The sequence below is a fragment of the Podarcis bocagei genome (genome assembly GCF_964188305.1).
Source record: "Podarcis bocagei genome assembly, chromosome: 14".
Lineage (NCBI taxonomy): Eukaryota > Metazoa > Chordata > Lepidosauria > Squamata > Lacertidae > Podarcis > Podarcis bocagei.
The window spans coordinates 46,929,154-46,952,793 of NC_138139.1; the positions used below are offsets into that span (position 1 = coordinate 46,929,154).

The window sequence follows — 23,640 nt, forward strand, 5'->3', positions numbered from 1 at the left end:
AAACAAGACACAACTGAAATAAAGCCTTCCTTTGAAATTCACACTTCTCTGAATTTTTAGAATATGGTGTCCCAGCCATGTCATTTTTGCCTCTGGATGAATGTTTCGGTTTGGATGGTTTCTGCACGTGCCATAGAGGGGAGTGAGGGGCAGATGGGGCTCGTCAACCTGGGAAGGTAGCCCATCTAGGAGAAGGAAAATATTGACCCTAAACCTCTGCTGCCTCCTGGGATATCTTCAAGAGATGAAAAGGCTCAGGAGTAAACTACACAAATCCAGAACAGAGTCCCTAAGATGGTTGGATAGTGCCTTGTACGCCTCCTTCCGGCAACCTCTGCAGCCAAGCTGGTGCCAGATATATATATGATTGAGGATCGTAGAGCCAGAGACAAGCTTGGAGAGATAAAATCAAGATGCGGAAATATGAAAACATCAATGAGAGATGAGAGGCAGGACTGAGATTTGGATACCTTCGAAATTCAGACTGCGGGAAGCCATAAGTTTAAGATTATAATTTGGAAGGCAATTTGATTTTTTTATTTTAGTTTTTTATTTGTATTGGACTGTGATTTGATATGTTAATTGGATGTTTTTTATTGGCAAATTAATAAACGCTCTAACAAAAAGAAGAAGAGGGATGTCCTATTGTTTGGGCAGTCCAGAACCTCTGTAAACACTGCCCAGGCTTGTGCCGTAGGAAGGCCACTTTTGTGCTGCTAACGCAATAGTATGCCTTCACCCGTGGAGGCGCACTCCATTGCCTCCAAAGGCAGACAGATGTCAACAACAACAATGCCACCATCATGGAGGACCCCATTGCCAGCATGCTACAAGATCCTTTTACACGGAGATGCCAGCTTGAGTGATTCCAGCAGGGTGCGCTTTCAGGTAACAGGAAGCCAAAATGAGGCCCTAATACCCTGGGTGGTTGTTGTTGTTGTTTAGTCATTTAGTTGTGTCCGACTCTTCGTGACCCCATGGACCAGAAAACACCAGGCACTCCTGTCTTCCACTGCCTCCCGCAGTTTGGGCAAACTCATGCTGGCAAATCTCCCAGAGGTAATTCAAAAGCATCAATTCTTCGGCGACCAGCCTTCTTGATGGTCCAGCTCTCACTTCCATACATCATTACTGGGAAAACCATAGCTTTAACTATACGGACCTTTGTCGGCAAGGTGATGTCTCTGCTTTTTAAGATACTGTCTAGGTTTGTCATTGCTTTTCTCCCAAGAATTTCGTGGCTGCTGTCACCATCTGCAGTGATCATGGAGCCCAAGAAAGTAAAATCTCACTTCCTCCATTTCTTCCCCTTCTATTTGCCAGGAGGTGATGGGACCAGTGGCAGTGGCGTAGCGTGGGGGGTGCAGGGGGGCCCGGCCGCACCGGCCGCAACATCTGGGGGTTAGGGTTAGGGGGCGCAAATCCACGGGTTAGGGGGCGCAAATTACTTGCCTTGCCCCGGGTGCTGACAACCCACGCTACGCCACTGACCAGTGGCCATGATCTTAGTTTTTTATGTTGAGCTTCAGACCATATTTTGCGCTCTCCTCTTTCACCCTCATTAAAAGGTTCTTTAATTCCTCCTCACTTTCTGCCATCAAGGTTGTGTCATCTGCATATCTGAGGTTGTTGATATATCTTCCGGCAATCTTAATTCCAGCTTGCGATTCATCCAGCCCTGGGTGGTAGGAAACCTTTTTCAGCTTGGGGTCCACACTGCCTTCCAGGCCAACTTCCAGAGGGCCGCAGGACCAGCAGTGTACTTTTGCTAGAAGCAAAAGCAGCCAGGAAAACGGGAGCCCAGTTTCCCCATTTGGCACAGTGTGGCCTCTTCTACGCGGAAGCAGACGGCACCGTGCCAAATCGGATCACGGCAATTCGGAATATCTGGGGACTCTAATAATCGCGGCAAGCGAAAACACGGAAACAGATTGGATGCCTGTCCCCATCTCCTTATTAGCTTTGCTCCCGAAGCATGACAGATGCTAAACTCATCAGCTTTGCCCAGAGGTATGCCTTTGTCATGAGCATCTCAGAGCTTATACCCTCATTAAGTTAAACTTGCATGATGAATATTGAGTGTGGCAGTTCGACAGCGCTTGTGCGGGAAGCCGGCTCCCTTGAATTCCCACATTTGAGGGAGGAAAGCTTTTGCGGGTTGGTTGTTGTTGTTTTTAACATTGCTGAGAGTTCGCTGGGCACTCACACCACACTTACGGGACCACCTCTATGGGAAATTGCAATATATATGGAGCCACGTGTGGACTAAGGCATCATTCACCATCCTGGAGCCCTCCATCTGTTTCCAACCACAATTCCCCATCAGCCTCAGCCAGCAGGGAGTTGTGAGTCGAGGACCCGTCACCCGCTTGAGGTTAAGAAAGACACAAGGACACAGTATACAGTGGTACCTCGGGTTACAGACGCTTCAGGTTAGAATCATAGAATCATAGAATCATAGAATCCTAGAGTTGGAAGAGACCACAAGGGCCATCGAGTCCAACCCCCTGCCAAGCAGGAAACACCATCAGAGCACTCCTGACATATGGTTGTCAAGCCTCTGCTTAAAGACCTCCAAAGTAGGAGACTCCACCACACTCCTTGGCAGCAAATTCCACTGTCGAACAGCTCTTACTGTCAGGAAGTTCTTCCTAATGTTTAGGTGGAATCTTCTTTCTTGTAGTTTGGATCCATTGCTCTGTGTCCACTTCTCTGGAGCAGCAGAAAACAACCTTTCCCCCTCCTCTATGTGACATCCTTTTATATATTTGAACATGGCATTACAGACTCTGCTAACCCAGAAATAGCACCTAAGGCCTGGGGGCCAGATCTGGCCCAATCGCCTTCTAAATCCAGCCTGCGGACGGTCCAGAAATCAGCGTGTTTTGACATGAGTGGAATGTGTCCTTTTATTTAAAATGCATCTCTGGGTTATTTGTGGGGCATAGGAATTCATTCATTTTTATTTTATTTTTCCAAATATAGTCCGGCCCCCCACAAAGTCTGAGGAACAGTGGACTGGCCCCCTGCTGAAAAAGTTTGCTGACCCCTGTGAGGGTCGCAATGGTCTGACTCAAGACAAGGCCGCATTTTGATGCTGTATTGTAATCTTGTTTTTAAGTTGTATTTTAATCAATTGTTTTTATACTTAGTGTTAGCCACCCTGAGCCCAGTCTCGGCTGAGGAGGGCGAGTATAAATAAAATTATTATTATTATTATTATTATTATTATTATTATTATTATTATTATTATTATTATTATTATTATTATGGAATGCCAGGCCAAAGACCTGACTTCCCCAGCATGCAGTCTCCAACGCAGGGCAGCCGGAAGATTCCCATCTCTTTCCACCAAGCAATTGAAACTGTCCTTGCAGGGCGAGATGCAAAAAGAGAAAAAAATGGGTCAGAAAATGCTGGCTGCCGAGGGAGTGATGTTGGAGCCAAACCAGCAAGCTTTAATTAGAAGGGTGCTCTTTTTTTGGATGCCGCACTCAGCAAACTCAGGCGGCGTGAAAGGAACAGGGGGAGGAGAGCCTGGAGGAGCTCAGAATGGCAGCCCTGCGCGAGAAAGGATGGGGGTGCTGATATAACTGGGTGTTCTTGCAAAAAGAGGAGATCTGAGGCAGGGAAAGAGCTTCAGAGCCTCCTGAGGGACACAGGCCAAGCCAGGGGTGGGTGCAGCCAGGGAACGAAACTGAGCGGGGCGCCAGGTATACAATTCACCTCTCCCAGAGTTACAATTCCCAGCATCCTTAAAGGTAAAGGGACCCCTGACCATTAGGTCCAGTGGCGGACGACTCTGGGATTGCAGTGCTCATCTCACTTTATTGGCCGAGGGAGCCGGCGTACAGCTTCCGGGTCATGTGACCAGCATGACTAAGCCGCTAAACCAGAGCAGCGCACGGAAACGCCGTTTCCCTTCCCACCAGAGTGGTACCTATTTATCTACTTGCACTTTGACGTGCTTTTGAACTGCTAGGTTGGCAGGAGCAGGGACTGAGCAACGGGAGCTCAACCCGTGGCGGGGATTCGAACCGCCGACCTTCTGATCGGCAAGTCCTAGGCTCTGTGGTTTAACCCACAGTGCCACCCGCGTCCCTCCAGCATCCTTAACAAACTTCATTTCCCAGGATTCTCGGGGGAGGAGAGCCAGGTGCTCTCAAAGTGCATTGGATGTGCTCTGAATGTCTGGTTTGGATCTGCTCCTCTGCTGAGATGGCAAAGCAAGACCAGCCTTCTTCTTCTGCGGGCCTTCTGTCAGGCGACAGAACGGGGCTGATGGCGGGCGCATGGCTTCCAAGCTAATGAGGGGATTAAGGACGGCCTAATCCAGTCCTCAGAGACCAAGCCATGTTTGCCTTCCATTTGCTGCGACATGAGCTGGCGTGCGGCTTCCAAATTCCTCGCTCGCCACCCCTCCACCGTCTTGCACAGCGAGCCCAATTTTCCTTGTTCATCTCACCACCTGACAAACACACCCACACCACTCACAAAAACCCTGTTGCAAAGACACCAGGGCTCCCGGGCAGGGACACAGCACGTAAAAGGCACAGTCCTAAGGCACAAAGGCTGTGTACATACCTATAAAGCCCATAACTTCTCCCAGGGCCAGATTAAGACCTTTAGAGCCTCTAAACCCTTAAAAGATTTTGGTGCACCCATATATATCTAATTCAAAATACAGATGATAAAAAAACTGTGAAATGAAATTTATTCCCTGGTGTGGTTTGTGGTTCGCCTCAAGGGCCAAAATGTCTTGGGCTGGCCCTGCCCTGTCCCCGTGTTCCAAGTGCAGAGCGCTTCTCTGGCTACATGTCTGCATAAATCAGTTAAGGACACTGAGCAAGATCAGTTAAAAGAAGCAGCTGCACCTCCAGCATTCAGTATAGCACAGGACGCAGCTTCCTGCTCTTTATGGGATCAAAAGAGATGCTGCTGCTTTGACCCTGAAGTTTGGAGGCCCAAATGAGGAACAGGGAGCTGTTTCTATTATTATTATTATTATTATTATTATTATTATTATTATTATTATTATATTTATTGGCATTTTCATTTTCAAAAAAAACTGTGTGATTTTACATAACTTTACATTACCTTTACAGTGGTACCTCGGGTTAAGAACTTAATTCGTTCTGGAGGTCCGTTCTTAACCTGAAACTGTTCTTAATCTGAGGTACCACTTTAGCTAATGGGGCCTCCTGCTGCCGCTGTGCAACTTCTGTTCTCATCCTGAAGCAAAGGTACTATTTCTGGGTTAGCGGAGTCTGTAACCTGAAGCGTATGTAACCTGAAGCGTATGTAACCCGAGGTACCACTGTATTCTGACTCTCTCAAGTCAACGACTTCCCCCATCCCTCCCAATTGACTTTCTAACTTCCAATTATAATATCCGCATTTCTCATTCCCCTCATCTACCTTTCCTTTTCCTTTGAAATTCCTTATCATTGTAAATAAGTTTCTAATTTTAACCGACAAACCTTTAAGCCGGTCCTGTTAGTGTTGTCAAGTGTTTACAATGTTCTTTCAAATAAATAATAAATTTACTCCAGTCTTTTTCTGTTGGTCTCGCTGGTCTCAGATTTCCCCCCGACAGTCTTGCCAGCTCTGTATACAGAGGAGGCATAGGGATCTGTTTCAATGGCTCTGGGGTGATGGCTGGCTGGGAATGGAAGGAATCTTTTCCAGGTCAGTGGCAAATCCTTCACGTTGAGGCATGAATGTGGCCTCATTTTCCCAGAGTGGAGGCTGCAGCTTGAATGTTTTAGCATGAAAGACATCGCAAATCCTAGCCAAATCACGACACTACCGCTGTCATATTAAAGCAGCCAGAAACCAGCCCATGGATGACGCTAACATACCTAAGCTGTAAATAGGGTTTTCATTTTTTATTTTAATTGCCTGATGCAGCTGCTGCTGAGGCGTGCCTGGAGGAGAGAAGCAAAACTGGCGTTTCTCAAGGCTGCGACGGAAGAGTCATAAGTGTGATTCCAACATGACCCTTGCGTGTGCGCATGCTTCCAGTGGATGGGAGCTTTCTCCCAAGCAATTTAGGATGGGATATTTTAATGGAAAACTACCTGGCTTGTACTTCTCGACCCACCATGTGAATAGAAGCATAACTATGTTTTCAGATTTGCAGTTCTCTGAATTTTGCGATGCAGTTCTCCAACCAAGCGATGCAGGATCAGGGACATTGCGAGCTCTTTTTCATGCAGTCTTATTAGAATAATAGAATTTTGGATTTGGAAGGGACAAGGAGGATCTAGTCCAACTTCCTGCAATGCAGGAATATGCAGTTGTCCCATCGTTCAGCCCGGACACTGAGGTCCAGCTCCGAGGGCCTTCTGGTGGTTCCCTCGCTGCGAGAAGTGAGGTTACAGGGAAACAGGCAGAGGGCCTTCTCAGTGGTGGCACCTGCCCTGTGGAATGCCCTCCTACCAGATGTCAAGGAAATAAACAACTATCTGACTTTTAGAAGACATCTGAAGGCAGCCCTGTTTAGGGAAGTTTTCCATGTCTGAAGTTTTATTCTGTTTTTAGTGTTCTGTTGGGAGCTGCCCAGAGTGGCTGGAGAAACCCAGCCAGATGGGCATGGTATGAATATTATTATTATAATTATTATAATTATTATTATTATTATTAGGATTGAACCTGCAACCTTGGCTTTATCAGCACCACCCTCTAACCCAGGTACAGGCAAACTCGGCCCTCCAGATGTTTTGGGACTGCAACTCCCATCATCCCTAGCTAACAGGACCAGTGGTCAGGGATGATGGGAGTTGTAGTCCCAAAACATCTGGAGGGCTGAGTTTGCCTGTGCCTGCTCTAACCAGCTGAGCTATCCAGGTTGTTTATCGTGTAGTTATAGTAGGTTAGGCCAGGTTTCCCCAACCTGGTGCCTTCTAGATGTTTTTGGACTGGCCCCTGGGCCCATCTATGATTTGTAAATGCAAGGGAGAGGTTTGTTGCGCAGGTGGGGGTGGATAGGGGATGGGGACAAGTTAAATCAGGCTTCCTCCTCAGCCCTCCAGATGTTTTTGGCCTACAACTCCCATGATCCCTAGCTAGCAGGACCAGTGGTCAGGGATGATGGGAATTATTATTATTATTATTATTATTATTATTATTATTATTATTATTATTAGGATTGAACCTGCAACCTTGGCTTTATCAGCACCACCCTCTAACCCAGGTACAGGCAAACTCGGCCCTCCAGATGTTTTGGGACTGCAACTCCCATCATCCCTAGCTAACAGGACCAGTGGTCAGGGATGATGGGAGTTGTAGTCCCAAAACATCTGGAGGGCTGAGTTTGCCTGTGCCTGCTCTAACCAGCTGAGCTATCCAGGTTGTTTATCGTGTAGTTATAGTAGGTTAGGCCAGGTTTCCCCAACCTGGTGCCTTCTAGATGTTTTTGGACTGGCCCCTGGGCCCATCTATGATTTGTAAATGCAAGGGAGAGGTTTGTTGCGCAGGCGGGGGTGGATAGGGGATGGGGACAAGTTAAATCAGGCTTCCTCCTCAGCCCTCCAGATGTTTTTGGCCTACAACTCCCATGATCCCTAGCTAGCAGGACCAGTGGTCAGGGATGATGGGAATTATAGTCTCGGAGGGCCGAGGTTGAGGAAGCCTGAGTTAAATCATGTCACGACAGTTGATATTATTTACCCAACACCCTCCAATAATAATAATAATTTATTATTATTACCCCGCCCATCTGGCTGAGTTTCCCCAGCCACTCTGGGCGGCTCCCAATCAGTGTTAAAAACAGTACAGCGTTACATATTAGGCCAGATTCCAAGAAATCAGCTACGGCACTTAGATTAATCAAGGTAATTATATTCATAGCAATCATTTGGATTCCACGAGCATCGCAGAGGATAAATCAATTTTTTTCCACAGAATATTTTATGCGACTGAATGCCTGGGGATTACTTCAGCCTCTTCATTCTGTTTGTCCTCCTCTTTGCATGAATTGGAATTGAAAGTCGTGTTGAGGAAGATTAACACTCCTCAAATGCGCACCAGGACTGCTGCGTCACTGGCTGTTTCCCCAGGGAAAATTCTGCTCTAGGCCAAGACGAGCCCAGCGATGGCTACTGCAAAGCATGGCGGTTTTGTTACTTGAGGCCGGCTTGCCTCTTGGACGAGTGAGATACTTGTCCACACTCTGAATCATTGCTTCTCTGCATCCTTTGCCATGCAAGATGAATGAATTAGGAAGAGAGTTCAAGGACACATCCCCAGCCAGACAAAAAAAATCAAGAAGGGTGTGGATCTGGGCTGCTGACAGGAGCGAGCCAGCAGTAAATCACACCAAGCAAGTTGGAATTAACTGTTTATTAGCAAAAACAGGATCTGCATAGGAGTGCCAGGCCTAATGAGCAGAGCAACTCAACTCTGGCAGGTCTTGCCTCCATGAAGTACCATATTTTTCTGTGTATAAGTCTCCCCCATGTATAAGACACCCCCTATTTCTGGGGACTCAAATTTAGGAAAAGGGGGGGTGATGGTTCAGAGTTGTTGAGTTTTTGGGGGGGCAGGATTGCACTGGGCTGTTGAACTTTTTTACTGGGGATTGCTGAAAATCACTCACCCACACACGGCACAAAATCTGCCTCTCATCTGTCCTCTCACCGGCAGAAGAAGCCAATCGGCCGCCCAATTCCCGTAGCGCCAGCCAATCAACAACAGCCCTTGACGCAGCAACCAATAACATGCCCAATCACTGCTGACAGCCGCGGCAGCAACCAATCAAACTTCCACCCTATGCACTATCCATGTGTAAGACAACCCCCACTTTTTAGCATAATTTTTAAAGAATAAAACCTAATCTTATACAAGGAAAAGTACAGTAGATGCCAAGACTGAAGGTTCCTTGCTACCTACAGCTGCCTAGGTCCCCTCCTCTCTCCCACTTAGCCACAAACCTCACTGGGTCAAACCTTGGGCCAGTCACTGCCTCTCAGCCTAACCTACCTCGCTGGGTTGTTGTGGGGGCGAAATGAGGGGAGGGAAAACCATGCACAGTGGACGCTCGGGTTGCAAACGTGATCCGTGTGGAAGGCACATTCACAACCCGCAGTGTAGGGATGATCGTGGAGTGGGGAGTGGGGTTCGGAGGAAGCACACTCCCACCCGCAGGCAGCCACAGTCTGCCTGCACGCGTGACCTTGGGGGGTGGGGCACCCCCCTCACAGACAAAGCCACAGCTGTCTGAACATCATTCCCTCTGTCTAACCTTTTGCGGTCTCAGTAGTCTGCGGTGTCCTATCTGTAACCTTTGTCTCTGAGACCTTTTGTCTCCTTCATCATACACTGTGCAAGGGGAAAATGATGCGGTGGAAACAGGTGCCAAAATAACTTTGTACCACCCCACGATCTCGGGACTGGAAGATGTGTAAAGGTCACAGCCCAAAATGTATCTGCCTGTTTGTATATTTGTCTCAATAAAAGGAGGCTCCACAGGGCTGGTTGGCAGCTTGCATGCAGCTCACCTGTGCGCAGCTCACCTGCATTATCAACTCCTGCCTCAATGTCCATCACTTCACCGCAGCATTCGCAACCCACAGCGCCACGTCTGTGCACGCACGGGTCACAATTTGGTGCTTCTGCACATGCACAAAGCATGATTTAGTGCTTCTGCGCATGTGCAAGCGCCAAAACCTGGAAGTAACCCATTCCAGTACTTCTGGGTTCGGAGCGGTGCAACCCGAAAACACACAACCTGAAGCATCTGTAACCCAAGGTATGACTGTATGCCTCTTTGGGCCCCTTAGAGGCAAAAGTGCAATATAAATGCAATAAATAAATAACAAATAAATAGACTATCTCAAGCGAACAAAAAAGCAAACAAAAAACCCAGGTGAGAGTCTGAAGGGCTAGGCAAAGAGACCTGGACGTCTCTCACCCTGTTTTCATTCATAAAAATCCAAGATCCATTGACATACAGACCTCCATTTTTGCTGTGAGTCAGATGTCCATTAAGCCTCACAATGAGGTTTTCGGCTGCAACCTCTTCCACTTAGAGGAAAACGTGCCATGTGTTGGGCTGGGGGTGGGGGAGGCGTGGAGCACAAACCCATATTCTTTATCCCTCCAACATGCCATTTGCGTCAATCAGCAATAACAAACAAAATTGCTGTTGGCCCCCTGGGCTACTAAGTGAATGAACTGCGAGGGAGGTGGGCGTGGAAGGTTGTTTTTGTGTGCAGCGAAATCTTCTCTCTTTCAAAGACAGGCATCTCCTCTCCACTTAACAGTTTGTGCAGGTAACAGAGGCGCCAGAAAGAGTGGGGAGGGCAGGGTGACTTCATGTTGTCACAGGGCCAAAAACAGGCAAAGAACTGTGAAACCAGCTCAGGATCAGGGCCGGATTGAGGTTTGATGAGGCCCTAAGCTACTGAAGGTAATGGGGCCCTTTATATGTCCAGCTGTCCTTTGTCAACAACAAATTGTCCCTGTTTTTGTGTTGAATATATGCCCTATGGTAATTGATGGACCTAACAGGTATCTAAAGCCATTTGCACATAACAAAATATGTATTTTATCATATATAGAAATGAGCAAACCAGTGATATTTGAGGGAGCAGGCGAGCAGGCGGGGGCCATTACTTCCATCAGAGGAGCCTACACAACACAAAACACTGTTGCTGTATGTAGGTTTTATTTTTTATTTTTTTAATCTTATATTTTGGAAATGTAGATCCAGTTTTTTCCCCTTTGATATTTTTTTTTGGGGGGGGGCAAGTGCAGCTGCTATAGCACTGGATGAATGTGATCCTTCGGCGAGGACCCTGTAAGGAGTCTTGCTGCGGCATTCTGCACCCGCTGGAGTTTCTGGGTCAGTCTCAAGGGCAGCCCCACGTAGAGCGAGTTACAAGCTTCCCTTTGGAAGTTCCAGCTGAAACGGAGGAATCTGTGTTACATGCAGTCAGACCTTTGGTCCATCTCACTCAGTGTCACCTACACTGAATGGCAGCAGCTCTCCAGGTTTTCAGGCAGGATACCCCACCAGTAGATGCCTTTAGGGTGGGGGGACATAGGATCTTCTGTCTCCAAAGCAGGAGGGTCATAGCGAGGCTCAGAGGAAGAAATGAACGATGCAACAAATAAAAATGCATGTGCAGAGCATTCCTAACCATGTCTACTCACTGGGATTTACTCCCAGGTAAAGAAGGTTACGATTAGAGCTGAAATGAAGCAGGCCTTTTGCTAGATCCATAAAGGCTGAGGGCTGGGCTTCAGCCAGCTCACCAAGTGCTTGCTCCCTTTGCAAAAAAACACCAAGCAGGTCCTCCTCTGGCTTATCTCTGGAGCTGAACTGACCTCTGCTGGTCTCTGGAAGTATTAAAGGAATCCCAGCCCCACGACCAACACCTAGGCAAGTCTTCTTTTCAATCCACTTTGCAGCCCAGGTTTTTAAGCAGAGGTTGAGTCATGCATCTGTCTTGAAAGCTTCAGTTGAGATTCCTGCATTGCAGGGGGCTGGACTGGATGACCCCTGGGGTCCCTTTTCAATTCTACAATTCATCCTGTTCCCATAGAAACCTAGGAAGTCAGACCAGTGGTCCACCCTCCTGAGTGTCGTCTATAGTGACCAGCAGTGGTTCTCTGTGGTTTCTGCCAGAGGTCTCTAACCTGGATTTGCCACTGGGGAATGAACCTGGGACTCTCTGCATGCAGAGCAGGTCTCCACTGCTGAGCTATAGCCCATCCCCTTTTAAGCCCAACTGGGCTCAATGGGACTTGGACTACTGCAATGCGCTCTACGTGGGGCTACCTTTGAAGGTGAACTACAACTAATCCAGAATGTGGCAGCTAGACTGGAGACTGGGAGTGGCCGCCGGGACCCCATAACACCAGTCTTGAAAGACCTACATTGGCTCCCAGTATGTTTCTGAGCACAAGTCAAAGTGTTGGCACTGACCTTGAAAGCCCTAAATGGCCTCGGCCCAGTATACCTGAAGGAGCGTCTCCACCCCCATCGTTCTGCCCGGACACTGAGGTCCAGCTCCAGGGGCCTTCTGGCAGCTCCCTCACTGCAAGAAATGAGGTTACAGGGAACCAGGCCAGAGGGCCTTCTTGGTAGTGGCACCTGCCCTGTGGAACGCCCTCCCACCAGATGTCAAGGCAATAAACAACTATTTTACTTTTAAAAGACAACTGAAGGCGGCCCCGTTTGGGGAAGTTTTTAATGTCTGATGCTGTATTGTTTTTAATATTCAGTTGGAAGCCGCCCAGAGAGGCTGGGGAAACCCAGCCAGATGGGCGGGGTATAAATAATAAATTATTATTATTATTATTATTATTATTATTATTATTATTATTAGGAAGGCAGGGGTGCCAACTTGAATTAAATATTGGGTGGGGGTAAGCAGTGCCCTGCAAAATCAATAGTAATCACACACACCATTTGAATGGCAATGCCCATCAACTTGGGGGGGTATGTGGCCCCCTCAATATTCTAAGGGGGGGGAGAAGGGACCTTGGCCCCTTGGAGTTGGCTCCTATAAGTGGAAGAGGAGAAAAGGGGGGGGGGGGATCCCATCCAAAGAGGCTGGAGCAAGACTGAAACCAGGGGGTGGGGAGGACTAGGGTGTACTGGATTACATATATCCTGGCTTTCCCCTCTCCTAATTTTCCATCATGCCTTCATTTCGGAGCACTGTGGCTAGAGAATGTTGAACTGTGACTGGGGGAAATCTGAATTATGTGCCTTTCGGGGTTATTCTTTAAGAAATGTATGTGTTCTACTGTAATTTGATGTTGCATTTTGATGTATCTTGATACGTTTTGCAATTTTACCCAGGATCTCTGTTTCCTTGCGGCTCCTACACGTTTTGCTTATGTAACATTGTTTAGCTATGTGTAATTATGGTACTTAAAATGTGGCAATATTTTGGAACGGTAGTAGCAGTTTTGTTGCATTTTGAATGTGGGGTTTGTATTGGGCTTTTCCTTTTCTTATATTGATACCTTTTTGTTGCAATTTGCAAACAGCTTAGAGATTCCTGTCGAAGTATAAAGTGGCATGTAAATTAACTGACTAAAATCACACCGTCACACTGGGTGCCTTTGGGCTGAACCACCTATCTCTTTGCCTCTCCTACTTCACAGGGTTGCTGTGAGGTTTAAAAAGTGGGGCGCTTGGACTGTCCTGAGCAACTTGGGAGGAAGGGCAAGAGAAAAATGTGAAGATAAGATTATAGAGAGAGAAGCCAGGGTGACCTTGGAGCAGTCACCGGCCTCTCAGCCTAACCTCCTCAAATAATTCCAGACCCTGTAGTTTACTCCTCAGAATTACAAACCCCAGCAGCCTTTAAAGTACCAAAGTGTCTAGGATTCCTTGAGGGAGAAATCATATGCTTTAAAGGTTTGGTGTGTAGGCTCCTTGCAGGCAGAGACCTGTGTTCTCGAAGCACACACTGCATATACACAATGTTGGTGCTTAGCGATTTTGTTTTGTTTCTTATAATGTTTATTAAATTTTCTGTTTTACAATTTAGACTATTCATTGAAACAACCTTAACATATAAAAAACTTTCCTTCTTCTCTTTCCATGGTTCATTTTGCATAACATAAATCCCTGCATATTTTATATAAACTAAATCATTCAGTATTCCATTATTACATCCACCAAAATTTATTTACACTGTTGAATGTATCTTAATGCTGCCAACATTTTCAAGTGTACACAATTCCCTCCCATATATTCCATAAACATTTTCCAATCTTCTTTAAACATATGTTCTTCTTGTTCTCTTATTCTGTATGTTAGATCCACAAGCTGCACATATTCCAACAATTTAAGTTGCCATTCTTCTTTAGTTGGGACCTCGCTCATTTCTCATTTTTGGGCTAACAAAATACGGGCTGCAGTAGTGGCATACATAAATAACCTTTTTGACACCTGTCAATTTCAATTTACCATATTTTTCGCTCCATAAGACACAGTTTTCCCCTCCTAAAAAGTAAGGGGATATGTGTGTGCATCTTATGAAGCGAGTACAGGGGGGGAGGCAGGCAGGAAAAGCCCCCAAGAGCTGCACACAAGCTCCACGCAGCTCTTGCGGGCTTTTCCCCAGGAGGGAGAAGGGATTGACGCGGCCAGTCAGTCCCTTCTCCCTCCTCGTAGAAAAGCCCGCAGGAGCCGTACAGTCCTTAAAGGGTGTGCGGCTCCTGTGGGCTTTTGAGGGAGGTGGGGGTATTGCCATAGCAAAAGAAGATTTCTTTTTTCTTGATTTCCCCCTCCAAAAACTAGGTGCGCCTTATGGTCCGGTGCGCCTTATGGAGCGAAAAATATGGTAAACACCCCCCCCAATTCATTAGTGATTTTGTACCCTAGACAAGGCTAACCACTGATACATTCACACCCAATTGCTAACAAGACTCAATCTCAGGGTCATGGGTTCAAGCAATGAAGGGGGTTGGACTAGATGCTCTCGCGGTTCCTTCCAACTCTACAATTTTATGATTCTATCAGTGCTGGATTAAACCCTGGGGAGGCCCCTAGGCCGTTGAAATCTTGAGGGGGGGGCTCACAAATTATCTCCTAAGACATTTTTTTATTTTACCAACCAACAATTGCAATAAATCAATTTAGATCCATTGTTGCAGGGCCGCTAAAAGGTGTGGAGCCCATAGGCCAAGGCCTACTTTGCCTACTCAGTAATCTGGCACCGGATTCTATGGAAAACGGCAAGCGCAAAAGTAGAAACCTCTTGGTTTATTTTAAATGACCAGCATAAGAAATACAACAAGCACATGTGGAATCCAGACACATATTTTTTTAAAAAGCGCTGTGAAAATCCTTTTTTTAAAAAAGCGTTTTGAAAAATATGTTGAATTTGCCATAAGCTCACCATTGCCATCTAGTGTCACATTTGTATAATGCACTTAACACGTTATATTCGCTACAGCTAGAAACAGAAGTGTAGATACCTGTCTCAAAAGCCAATTCAAAGTGTTGGTGCTCACCTTTAAAGCCCTAAACGGCCTCGGTCCAGTATATCTGAAGGAGGGTTTCCACCCCCATTGTTCTACCTGGACACTGAGGTCCAGCACCAAGGGCCTTCTGGCGGTTCCCTCATTGTGAGAGGCCAAGTTACAGGGAACCAGGCAGAGGGCCTTCTCGGTAGTGGCGCCCGCCCTGTGGAACGCCTTTCCCATCAGATGTCAAAGAGTAGAACAACTATCTGACTTTTAGAAGACATCTGAAGGCAGCCCTGTTTAGGGAAGCTTTTAATGTTTAATGCATTACTGTATTTTAATATTTTGTTGGAAGCTGCCCAGAGTGGCTGGGGAAGCCCAGCCAGATGGGCGGGGTATAAATAATAAATTATTATTATTATTATTACAGTGGTACCTTGGGTTACCTACGCTTCAGGTTACAGACTCCGCTAACCTAGAAATAGTACCCCGGGTTAAGAACTTTGCTTCAGGATAAGAACAGAAATCGGGCTCCGGTGGCATGGCAGCAGGAGGAGGCCCCATTAGCTAAAGTGGTGCTTCAGGTTAAGAACAGTTTCAGGTTAAGAATGGACCTCCGGAACGAATTAAGTACCGGTACTTAACCCGAGGTACCACTGTGTTCTTGTTGTTCTTGTTGTTGTTATAGCAAGTTTTCCAGCACACAAATTATCGGGGTTCATGGGCTGATCCCGCGGTTGTGTTCTTAAAATTTAAGTCTCTTAACAGTTCCAGGGGCGCCAGCATCTCACTTTGCGCGCCCTTCCTTTGGCAAGAGCGGATGCTTGGATATATTTTCAGCTAATCCACAGCGGGCACAAGGAGAAGGGGACGGCAGAGGACGAGATGGTTGGAAGGTGTTCTCGAAGCTACCAGCATGAGTTTGACCAAACTGCGGGAGGCAGTGGAAGACAGGAGTGCCTGGCGTGCTCTGGTCCATGGGATCACGGAGAGTCGGACACAACTAAACGACTCAACAACAACAATCCACAGCGGGTCAGAATTCCGAGGCAACGCGCCCTGGTCCGAGGGGCGCGCCAGGCTCCAAAGTGAGCCCCGGGGGGACGGCGCCTCCACCGTCTAGCAGACTGCTCGAGGACCCCGCCAGCCCCAATCCGAGAAAGAAGCAAGCTCTCCCCGAGCCTGACTCCCGAGTAGACAAGTTTTGCAGGGCTGCCATCCTGCGCAAGGCAGCGGGCAGCCGATGCGCCCGCGCGGAGCCTAGCAAGCGGTAAGCCGTCGTGCGCTTTTCCTTCTCCACCGACGAAGGGGCGGGCCGGGGGCGGTCTCAGCACCGGGTGTGGCTGAGCGCCAACGCCCCCCCCCCCACGAAGGCACCCAAAAGCTCCCGGCGCTTCCTCGACTGCTCAACAAGCCCAGCGGACACAGCAGCTCCACCCAACTAGGGCAGGTAAGCTCAGACGTGGCGCACGCCAACGCAGCTGCGTGTTTCTTTCTGTCCGCTCTCTAACAAAACTGCGGGATCTTCCCGGGTTCGCTTTCTGCCAAGTTCTGTCCCTGGGGGTCCCGTGGGTTTGGGGCAGGTGGGTCGGAGCAGCTTCAGCTACAAAGCCCCCTAGACGGGAGTGTCCGCAAAAAGCTGCGTCAGGGAGTCTTCTTCGCCGAAGCTTTAAGGCGCGTCGAGGAGTCCCAGGCTTGGGGGTGAGGAGGACGCGGAGGAGAAGAGGCTTGCAGAGATGAAATTGATGGAGGGGGATGTTGGGGGGTGAGGGGGTCTCTAAATGTGGAAGACAAGACAAGTCCACGCACCCGGACCAGGGCGGGGTTGGACTCCGCGTTTGGGTACTTCGAGGCAGCATCCCCCGTCGGGTTTTTCAGAGCTGGGGCAGAGAAACTCGATCCTTTCCTAGCTTTTTGCGGAGTGGGGCCCACCTGGAAATTTTAAGGCCCCCTTTGCCAAGCTGGGGCCGCTGGGAGTTTTAGCCCAAAAGACATGGAGGGACCCAAATTGGCAAAGGTAGCTGGAGATGGTTGGGTTGGGTTTGTTTTTTGTTTCCCAACTTAGGAGGGCGGTTGGGGGCGACTTTGCGGGCTCCTCCCAAGCCCAGCAGTGGCAGATGGGGTCCTGTGTGTGTGTGTGTGTGTGTGTGTGTGTGTGTGTGTGTGTGTGTCTAGGCTGCTAGCCTCTCCTCCAATTTTGCATCTGGTCATGGATGCCAGATGGCCAGGCGATTTGCGAGTAGCTTCTGGGGGCAGCAAGGAGTTCATTAAAGGGAATAATGAAAACCTGACCTCAACCTTTCAGTGGCTCTCCTTTGGACAGGCTCTGGGATCCTCAGCAGGGGTTGGAGGGGGGGGGGAGTGAAACGAAGATTGGCAGGTGAACTCCTGTCTCTCTCTCATACACACTCTCTTGGAAGACGCTCTGCTTTCTCTCCAGCAACAAGGGGAAGGGGGAGATTGTGAAACTAAGCTCTGATACGCAATAGCTCTGGGGCTCTGCTGGGTTTGGCAGCCCTTGCCCCATGTGGCGTTGCAATATGTGGTACATAGAGTGCACTTGGCTTCTTCTCAAAGGGTGACTCTCCTCTTGGCTAACATTCCTCATGTTTCCGAGCAAAGGAAGCTGCCAGTTTAGAAACCAAGGCTGCCCACGCACCACGTCTTTAAAGCACCCCCCCAAGAAAACAACCATGGGAACTGTAGTTTGTTCAGGGTGCTGGGAGTTGTAGTTCTAGGAGGGGTAAGCTACAGTTCCCAGGATTTGGGGGCAGGGAGCTGCTTTAAATGTATGAAATGTACATATTGACCCAACTAATTGGACCGTTGATCCGTCTGACTCCATACTGCCAATTGGCAGTGGCGCCCTGGTGTTTTCAAGGCAATTCATGGGCAGAGTTAACCTGTGGAACTCCCGCCCACAGGAGGCAGTCATGGCCACCAACCTTGATGGCTTTAAAAAGAGATGAATTCATGGAGGAGAGGGCTGTTGGTGGCTACTAGCCAGGATGCCTGACCCCCTGGGAGCCTGAGGGCCCCATTTCTGCCTCTCTCCACCTGGCCCAGGGCGGGGCCTGGCAGGCTTCATAAGAATTGCTGCTGCTGCTGCTGCCCAGCAAGGACTGGGGTATTTTGAGGAAAAGTTTTGTTGGGAGTTTTTGCTGTTATTGATATTAGTTTTTTGTATCTTTATGTGAAAATTGTTCAGTTTGGTTATGTAGTTTTTTGATGTGTTCCACCTGGCTTTCAACTTGAACTTAGCCTGATCTTTTATTCCTCTTCCTTCCCTCGCCCTCCCCTTTTTATGAAGATTCCCCACTCTGGGATCCCACAGCTAATTCTCCCCTGGTCTCCTCGCTGGCCCAAATAGGACTAATTTAGCCAGCTAGCCCTGGTGGTCATCTAATGTTTATTGGATGGATTTCCCCCCTAAATTGATTTTTGAATTCTGAATTTATTGTTATTCAAGTTTTATACTGTATTTTATGCTGGTTTTTTGTTGCATCAATTAAGTGTTTTAAATTTGTTGTTAGCCGCCCTGAGCCCGGTTTTCTGAACTGGGAAGGGCGTGGTATAAATAAAAAAATATTATTATTAATTTTTATGACTACTTTGCTATGTTTGTAACTATGAAAATCTTTTCATATTGTAAGCCACCTTGAGCATTGTTTTAACTGTGGAAAGGTGGCATACAAATAAAATGATGATGAAGATGATGATGATGATGATGCCTGTGCTTCCTCCCCCATTGGAGACCGCAGTGTTTCTGAATCCTAGCTACTGGAGGGGGGAGAGTTGCTCTTGCGGTCAGATCCTGCCTTGGGTTTCCCACAGGCATCTGCTTGGCCACTGTGAGAACAGGATGCTCAACTAGATTGGCCTGATCCAGCACACTCTTCTTCCATAGGTGTCCAGTGATCACATCTGGGACCTTCTGTGTGCAAACCTACCCATGTGCTAAGCAGTGTTAGAAACTCGGATATATAACCTAGGTGCCAAATGGCTCCTGAAACCAGGGTTACAGTCGCCAAAACTGAATGTCCAGATGCCATTTTGGGGCCAAGGGGACTTTTCGATTCCCGAAATTCGTTCTGATTGTGCAGATAAAACGGAACTGATGGAATTCTACAGGATGAGGAATTAGTGTGTGAAAATGGTCCGGATCCAAGGATCCCCAGGCATGCACCTCCAGATGGTGGAGAGACGTCAGGCACCATCCTTGCACTCGGGCACCCTCCCTTGGTTGCAAGCGTCTGATAGCCAGGTGCAAAATGCCCCCGGCAAATTTCGAACGCTGCTGCTCTGGCCTTTAGCCCAAGGTTGAGCCTTAGAAATTCACACTGATGAGCAGAAGCTGAGCAACGAAGGAACCCGTTTTCTTGAAGTGCAGCCTCCTCCCCATTGTAATTCTTGTCGGTTTCCCCCCATTTGTGGGCTGAGGGAAGGGCGCTGCTCCTTGGAAAACCAACCCCCGAATAAGTATGGGCAGAGGGAAGCTGAGTCATATGTAATTTCCGAAGGAGCCTTGTGCAACAGAAACCTTTTCTGTGCTCAGCTGCCTCTTGTAATCTCTTCTGAGCATTTGTGGTTGTGCTGCTGTGAATCATTCCAGTTCCGTCCACCCGGTTCTCGTAACCAAGGTAGGCAGCAGGTGCCTTGTGTTCTGAAAGATAGTTTTGTCCAGCCCTGGCTTGACTTGAGAAATGTCCAAATTCCACAGGTCATCGGTTCAAGGGTGAAACAAAATCTGAATGCCTCTGGTTACCAAACAGGCTGAACAGCTTAGGGCAGCGGCTCCCAAATGTTTTCATGCCGCCACCCCCTTGGTTCCGTAGACTCACCCCCAGTGCCCCTTACCCTATGAGAAGCAGTATTGAAATTAGCAGTTTGCATGACCCATTAAGGAAGGTGATGTTATGGACTGCTTGGACGCAGAAGAAGGGTGGGGGGCACCAGCTGGGGAACCCCCCAACGGAAGAAGGCTCAGAGCCCGGGGAGTGTTGGTGGGACAACAATGGAAGAAGAGGAAGCTGACTGGGGGTGGGTGTTGGAAGCTGAAAGCGTAACAGGGCTTAGTGAGCAGGAAGAGGCTGTGACAGAGGGCAGTCAAGGACCAGAGGCAGAAGTCGAAGCTGGAGAGGAGGGAGGCCAAAAGGCTGAGAAGATGCAGGCTGCTGAAGATGCCATGGGGTCCCGTCCCACCCGCTGTGGCCAGCTCTCCCAGTACCATCAGAGGCATGAAGAGGGAGAAGCAAGGACAGACATGCTAGCATAGTCTCAGATTGCTTGGGGAAAACCCTGGAGAAGGAGGAGCTTTAGGGAGCAACGGAAAGGCAGAGACCTTCAGTCCTCACAACTGTTTCATTAGGCTGAGATTTCCTGGGAAGAGTTGCTGTTTTATTTCCTTGAATAAAGAATGAAGTTCACTGACGCTTTGTGAGTTACATTCAAATCTTCCTGTTGCATATTCAAGGATGCAACCAGAGGTACCACTGTACAGCGAGTATGGATGGAACACAGCCTATGAAAAGCTACAACAATTAAAAATGCAGCCAATTTAGCTTGGATACGGTAGAGCACTGAACTGCGAAAAGCTTCAAGCTGTAATTATTTTTGTTAGCTGGTTATCCAAATTTTGTAATGCTCTTGGTGAAAGGCGGGGGGGCAGGAGCTTGGGTCTGATATATATATATATATATATATATATATATATATATATATATATATATATATATATATAACTTTATTCTCATTAGGCAATGGCCATAGCAACAGTAAAACATTACAGTATATGCGGAAAAGGAAATTTGATATAAGAGCACAAATTAAAGTCCTGAATCAGCAATCAGTTAGTGGCCCTTATTCTGATCGGAGGCTATCCTGGCGCTTGTGCCAGTTCTGCGTTCGTTGATAGGCCTGCATTCATGCTGCTCTGAAAGCTCCTTTTGTGTCTTGGGTGCCTGGGATATTAATGCTGTGTTTTAAAAACAAGAATGATTCCCACTGCCGCTGCTGATCCACTTCCCAAATATAAGCTTTCCCGGAAATGCGAGTGATGGGGAGCATGTTTGTGAGGGACACAGTTAGGAGGGCATTGCCACTAATCAGTAGGGGCTGGGATCCGCATCCGGAGCCCTGATCCCTTTTGGGGCATTTCAGGCAGTGTTAGAAATTAGCCAGGCGCCAGGTGCATTTTGAGACTGGCAGGGGTCCAATTGCAACCGTGCGGAGATCTCTGAATGCCAGGTTGGCAGTGGACATCTCCATTTGGCAGGCTCCTCCAGCTTTCTTCCTTTAAAAAAATTTTTTTTAATTGATCAATTTCCACATAACAAATTATCAAACCATACATTGTTTTTCCCCCTCTCCCCCCCCAACCAAGGACTTCCCTCAGATCCTCTCCCTAGTTTCTCTTCACATATTTCCTCTGCATATTATAAAATTGTACATATCCTTACTTATCTATTCATCATGTTATCAACCAATAAAATTGTGGATTTATTTAACCAGTGTGGTGTAGTGATTAAGAGTAGTGGACTCGTAGTCCGGTGAACCGGGTTCGCTTCCCCGCTCCTCCACATGCAGCTGCTGGGTGACCTTGGGCCAGTCACACTTCTCTGAAGTCTCTCAGCCCCACTCACCTCACAGAGTGTTTGTTGTGGGGGAGGAAGGGAAAGGAGATTGTTAGCTGCTTTGAGACCCCTTAAGGGGAGTGATAAAGCGGGATATCAAATCCAAATCCAAAACTCTGGATGCTTATTCAAAACCTGCCAAGGAGTCCAATTCATTTTGTTGTCTTTTTAGATAGTTTGTAAAAAGTTCCCATTCCTCCTTAAAGTCACAGTTGTCCTTGTCTCGCAACTTCTAAGTCAGTTTAACCAGTTCTGCATAATTCATCAATTTCTCTTGCCACTGATCTTTCATTGGGGTTTCCTCATTCTTCCATCCTTGTGCTGTCAAGACTCTTGCCGCTGTTGTAGCATACATAAATAAATTCTTTGTTTGTTTAAAGAATTTAAAGAAGTCCTCCAGCTTTCTTAAGCAGGTCACCAGAAGAGCTTACAGCTTCCTTGACCATCGGACCCGCTATGGGTCTTGTCCACTCAGTCTGCTGGAGCCAGTCTTCACCTACAGAGGAGTCCCTAACTCAGTTAGGATTTGAGACCCATCAGCTCCCCTCACCTGGTTTAGCCAGCTAGTTGAAGCAATGTTTAGTGGGGGGGGGGGAAAGATAGACAAACTACCCCAGAAGGAGCACGATGTGTCCTCCGCCAGAGGTACTACCTCTCCACTAACACCCCATAAAGGTAAAGGGACCCCTAACCATTAGGTCCAGTCGTGGCCAACTCTGGGGTTGCTGTGCTCATCTTGCTTTATTGGCCGAGGGAGCCGGTGTACAGCTTCCGGGTCATGTGGCCAGCATGACTAAGCCGCTTCTGGCGAACCACAGCAGCGCACAGAAACACCGTTTACCTTCCCGCCAGAGTGGTACCTATTTATCTACTTGCACTTTGATGTGCTTTCGAACTGCTAGGTTGGCAGGAACAGGGACCGAGCAACGGGAGCTCACCCTGTCACGGGGATTCGAACCGCCGGCCTTCTGATCGGCAAATCCTAGGCTCTGTGGTTTAACCCACAGCGGCACCCGCATCCCCACTAATTTAAATGTCAAAAAAGCAGCCTTTGCTAATGTGCTGGCTGGGGCTGATGAGAACTTTAGTATTATTATTAGGGCTTTTCGAAAGCTGGAACTCACAGGAACTCATTTCCGGCACCTCTCAGGTGGGTACCACTGCCATTAAAAGAGAACAAGGGCAGTGTCCATGGTGAGTTCTGGCACCTCTTTTTCTAGAAAAATAGCTATTATTGTTAACTTTGTATACCGCCCTTCATCTAAAGATCACAGAGTGGTTCACAACAGAAAAATACAAAATGAGAACACAAAATACATAATAAAATACAAGCAAACCAACAACCCCCATTCCCACAAACACATTTAAAAGGGCATAGGATGTTAGTCATCTCAAGCTCGGGTTATAGAGAAACATTTTTGCCTGGCCCTCAAAGATAAAGGTATCTAAGTAGCTCTGGGAGATGAACCTTTGCTCTCCTTTAACTGCCTCCTTCGCAGCTGTCAAGGCTGGGGCAAAGCTGCACGGGTTAATGATCAATCGCCTTATCAGTGGGGCAGATCCTGCATCTTGCTACTGGCCTGGGTGTGGCTCACCTTGGCCAAAGTTATCATATGACGTCCTCATGACTTTTGCTCATGACGAGGGCGAAGGAACAGCTCTGCGTCAAAAGAGTTTCCCCGTATCTCAGGGGTGGGGAATATTTTGGCCCACCCGGGCAGATCTTTAGCTCCCCCCCCCCACAGGCCAACTTTGACAGGTGGGATGAGTCACCTACCAGCCAGTCACTGGTTGTCATGACGATGTCAGGTGACTGATAGGTGAGCGATCCCGCCCACCTGTTAGAAGTTGATCCATGGGGTAGCTGGGGGGTGCAGGAAGCAACACCAAGCAAGTTTGGACTCTGCTCACAAGCTGATGAAGGGAGGCATCTGCCCTGATCCCTGAAGTGATTTGTGTTGCTAGCAGATTCCACACACGGAACATGCTGGCAGAACAGCACGCAGCAGGATTTTTTTATTTAAAAAGTTTTATTCATTTTTCTTTTTCATTCATTACATACATCTCAGATTCT

General features: G+C 47.8%; 1 protein-coding gene across 1 annotated transcript in view; it reads left to right on the top strand.

Moving 5' to 3' along the window:
• Window positions 1-16,270: 16,270 nt before the first annotated feature.
• The window catches only part of LITAF (lipopolysaccharide induced TNF factor), a 30,287-nt gene continuing 22,917 nt past the window's right edge, over window positions 16,271-23,640 (top strand). Inside the window, exon 1 of the mRNA XM_081169791.1 lies at window positions 16,271-16,384. The gene's annotated coding sequence lies outside the window, so the exon portion shown is untranslated. The remainder of the gene's footprint in view (window positions 16,385-23,640) is intronic.